The 5,043-nt window shown below is 49.8% G+C and overlaps 1 long non-coding RNA gene across 1 annotated transcript; it reads left to right on the forward strand.

The window, feature by feature from the left end:
• Positions 1-3,502: 3,502 nt before the first annotated feature.
• LOC123411325 lies at positions 3,503-4,586 on the forward strand. The gene is made up of 2 exons (XR_006613238.1): positions 3,503-3,719; positions 4,472-4,586. It is a non-coding gene; the product is annotated as an uncharacterized LOC123411325 (long non-coding RNA).
• The last annotated feature ends 457 nt before the right edge of the window (positions 4,587-5,043 follow it).

Below are 5,043 nucleotides of genomic sequence, written 5' to 3' on the forward strand. Positions count from 1 at the left end.
AAGAAGCTGAGTGAAGCTTGAGCCAAGTTCATGGCTTTTCCCTGACATCCAAATATCCATGCTTCATATGTGTCATTCTCGTGGACCTTCGCAGTATAGAGTTTGCAACATTCTAGACATGCTTTCGTTTTTCTATACTATTGTGTTATCTTGAGATTGCAAGACATTGATGCTTCTTCCAAATACCACCAACGAGCAGTGGGGACATTGAACGTGATAGGATACGGCACAATCAACGGGCAGCGGGGACATTGAATGTCATAGGATACGACGCAATCATCTTGCCGCCATGTTGGCATCTTCTCCAGCGACGTTGCATCCATGGTACTCCTAATCGATCTTCAGGTTGGCATCATCTCTCATACATCCTGCCATCGATGCTTCTGGTTCCTCGACGTCTCTGGCTCTAAATAGTGGGAGTGACATGCTTCATTGTCAAAGAGGCAATGCTTCATATCCTGTGCATTGTCATACTACCTATGTATGTGTTTCCTTTAGTTTAGTTTCACATATATGCTTCGGTATCATATGTAGCATGTATCGAAGCATTTACGTGTTAATTTGCTTTGTTGTTTATACAAACATGGTAAATTGGTAACATTTTGTTCAAGCTTCAGTAACTCTCAAACTATGTTTCTGATGGCTCATTGCAACAAAGTAACTCTCAAACTACATTTCACGCTTCAACCAAATAAAATTGTGCTTCGAAATACAATGACGCGCGCTTCTTTTTCTACACTAACATTGTGATGGTATAAGGAACTTGGAACTACATTTCATGCTTCAACCAAATAAAATTGTGCTTCGACATACAAACACGTGTGCTTCATAGCACAAAACAAATCATGACAATGCCCGGAGAAAAATGTGACCATGAATTATGAAGCATGTCATGTACTGCTGGAAGCATATGATGGAAACGAATATGGAATAAAAGGAAGCATCGTGCATATATGAAAACTCCTCCGATTGTATGGACATGGAGCGAATATCGGAAGCATATGGCAGCAACGTGATTAGAGAAAATCTATAAATGTTATGGAAGCATATTTGGAAAATTAAGTTGAAACAAATTAGGTTGAAACAAACTTTTATGGTGGTTGGAAGTAACATGGAGTAAGACCGGAAGACAACAAATTTATGCACAATTCTGTCTCTAAATAAAAATAAATTGTTACATTGGACATAAAAAAAATTGGGTATGGAAGCAAATTTAACATGTACTGGAAGCTAAGTTTAGTAGGAAAAGATTTTCGGTTCATAGAAAATAAGGCGATACTTGCTTCTTCTTTTTTGAGGAATTCCCTGCTTGATTTTTGGACGTGATTAGTTTGTGGAACAAAATTAGTACAGGAAAACAAAGGTGGACCCACGTTATAGATTGTGTCCAGCCGTGATTTCTGGAAGCAATTAATTCTATGAAGCTGATTACTAGAAAACTACCTGACAAAGGTTCGAGGGACCTATACTAATCTAACGGGCAGAAGCAGCCTCATCCTACAGCGTTCGGATGGTCTGATGCAACACTAGGGATCAGTAGTCTGATCCCTAGCGGTGCCCATTAACAAAACAACTAGCTGGGATAGTAGGATAACCACCTAGTGTTCTCACCACGGTGGAGCTAACCACCCTGCTATTGCGTCTTCTTGTCACAAAACATGACAACAACGCTAAATGACCAGCACAACACAACATATCTGGGAAAAAACTGAGGTTCAGGTTCAGGCTCACAGTGGGAAACAGAGGTCAGCGCCATGGCGATGCAGAGATGCAACAGGAGAGGTCCTGACCGCGGGGCCAGGGTCGGGGACCTTCGTCGGGGCCCGATCCGGGGGTGTCCGACCCGTTCCCAATCGGCAGCGAGGCCCAACGTGCTCTCCGGGCTGCCAGGGCGTGGCTGCAGCAAGGGCACGGGAGCTCCTTCCCCGCGCAGCTGTGAAGGGGCAAGGCCGGGGCGGCGCCAGGCTGCGGAACCGTGGCTACTGCTCGCCGGAGGGGCGTGGCGGTTGATCCAATGGCCGGCGCCTCGCAACTGACCTGCACGAGCGAGAGGGAGAATGAACAAAGTGAGAGAGAGAGGAAGGAGGAAGGAAGAGAAGGAGGAACGGGGTAACTGCACTGCGCCCTGGTCGTGTTGCCGCTACAGCACGAGCACCAGCAGAGGAGGTCGGGGCTCTGGCATCCTGGTGCTGCTCCTGGTGGCACGGGGAGGGCCTAGAGGATGACCTCCTGCTCGAGAAGAAGCACAGAGGGAGGTGCGGCGCAGGAAAGACGAGGGATCTGGCGCTTGGTTGGTGGGAGGGGCAAAATGGACACAATTGACCTGGGAATAATAGTATTTTACAAACTGAACCGTGCTCAAAAAAATATCACTCAACTGACCCTTTTGTATGACGCCCGACGATCAGGCGTCACATTAGACTGTGTGACGCCTTAGACAAAGGCGCCACACTTTCGTCCCATGGCAGGCCGACCCATCCCTAACAGTGTGACGCCTATGTCAAAGGCGTCGCACCAGGGCTGAGGCGCCACACTGCAGTACTGATCCAGATTGCGGTCGATTTCTCCCTCCCATGTTTCCCCGCGAGCTGCGTCTGAGTCGGGGCAATGGCGAATGGCGGGGCCGGGGACACCAAGGCTGCATTCGCGCGGAACTACAAGATGGATGAAACATCCATGCAAAAGAAAAATAAATTCAAAGGGTGAAAATAAAAGATCGGTCGTGGGGACTTGATCCCTGGACCTCTAGGATGTTGGTTCACTGGGACGACGACTGCACAAAAGGAGACATGCGATACAGGGTGTATGTGGCCCTATATAAACCATATGCGCAAACTGGTAGAAACCGAGACAACCAAAACAAATAAAAATGCGAGGTGCACTGCATTTCAACCCAGGACGTGGTGGTTGCAAAGGAACAGCTGCGGTCCAGGTGTAGTGTATGTGCCAAAATTAACAAAACAGCAGGTAAAAAGTGAGGTCGCTGGAGAAGAAGCACAGAGGGAGGTGCGGCGCAGGAAAGACGAGGGATCTGGCGCTTGGTTGGTGGGAGGGTCAAAATGGACACAATTGACCTGGGAATAATAGTATTTTACAAACTGAACCATGCTCAAAAAAATATCACTCAACTGACCCTTTTGTATGACGCCCGACGATCAGGCGTCACATTAGACTGTGTGACGCCTTAGACAAAGGCGCCACACTTTCGTCCCATGGCAGGCCGACCCATCCCTAGCAGTGTGACGCCTATGTCAAAGGCGTCGCACCAGGGTTGAGGCGCCACACTGCAGTACTGATCGAGATTGCGGTCGATTTCTCCCTCCCATGTTTCCCTGCGAGCTGCGTCTGAGTCGGGGCAATGGCGAATGGCGGGGCCGGGGACACCAAGGCTGCGTTCGCGCGGAACTACAACATGGATGCAACATACATGCAAAAGAAAAATAAATTCAAAGGGTGAAAATAAAAGATCGGTCGTGGGGACTTGATCCCTGGACCTCTAGGATGTTGGTTCACTGGGACGACCGACTGCACAAAAGGAGACATGCGATACAGGGTGTATGTGGCCCTATATAAACCATATGCGCAAACTGGTAGAAACCGAGACAACCAAAACAAATAAAAATGCAAGGTGCACTGCATTTCAACCCAGGACGTGGTGGTTGCAAAGGAACAGCTGCGGTCCAGGTGTAGTGTATGTGCCAAAATTAACAAAACAGCAGGTAAAAAGTGAGGTCGCTGGAGAGGAAGCACAGAGGGAGGTGCGGCGCAGGAAAGACGAGGGATCTGGCGCTTGGTTGGTGGGAGGGTCAAAATGGACACAATTGACCTGGGAATAATAGTATTTTACAAACTGAACCGTGCTCAAAAAAATATCACTCAACTGACCCTTTTGTATGACGCCCGACGATCAGGCGTCACATTAGACTGTGTGACGCCTTAGACAAAGGCGCCACACTTTCGTCCCATGGCAGGCCGACCCATCCCTAGTAGTGTGACGCCTATGTCAAAGGCGTCGCACCAGGGCTGAGGCGCCACACTGCAGTACTGATCCAGATTGCGGTCGATTTCTCCCTCCCATGTTTCCCCGCGAGCTGCGTCTGAGTCGGGGCAATGGCGAATGGCGGGGCCGGGGACACCAAGGCTGCGTTCGCGCGGAACTACAACATGGATGCAACATACATGCAAAAGAAAAATAAATTCAAAGGGTGAAAATAAAAGATCGGTCGTGGGGACTTGATCCCTGGACCTCTAGGATGTTGGCTCACTGGGACGACCGACTACACAAAAGGAGGCATGCGATACAGGGTGTATGTGGCCCTATATAAACCATATGCGCAAACTGGTAGAAACCGAGACAACCAAAACAAATAAAAATGCAAGGTGCACTGCATTTCAACCCAGGACGTGGTGGTTGCAAAGGAACAGCTGCGGTCCAGGTGTAGTGTATGTGCCAAAATTAACAAAACAGCAGGTAAAAAGGAGGTCGTTGGGACTCGAACCCACCATCTCATGTTATCACCACGGTGGAGCTAAACAACCTACTATTGCATCTGCTCCTAACAAAATATGACAGCAACCCTAAATGACCAGCACAACACAACGGATCTGGAAAAAAACCGAGGTTCAGGTTCGGGCTCACTGTGGGGAACACAGGTCAGCGCCATGGCAATGCAGATATGCGCCGGGGTTGGGGACCTGCGTTGGGGCCCGATACGGGAACGTCCAACCCGTTCCCAACGGCGTGGCTGCAGCATGGGCAGGGGAGCTCCTTCCCCGCATTGCAACAGCTGCTGCTGTGACGGGGCAAGGCCGGGGCATGTCGGGCAGCGCTAGGCTGTGGATCCGGGGTTACTGCTCGCCGGAGGGACGCGACGGTTGATCCAATGGCCGGTGCCTCGTGGTTGACCTGCACGAGCGGGAGGGAGAGTGAACGAGGTGAGAGAGAGAGAGAGAGAGGAAGGAGGAAGGAAGAGAAGGAGGAACGGGGCACGTGCACTGCGCTTGTGCCGTGCTGCTGCTACAGCACGAGCACCAGCAGAGGAG

This window comes from Hordeum vulgare, chromosome 7H (genome assembly GCF_904849725.1).
Source record: "Hordeum vulgare subsp. vulgare chromosome 7H, MorexV3_pseudomolecules_assembly, whole genome shotgun sequence".
NCBI classification, from domain to species: Eukaryota; Viridiplantae; Streptophyta; class Magnoliopsida; order Poales; family Poaceae; genus Hordeum; species Hordeum vulgare.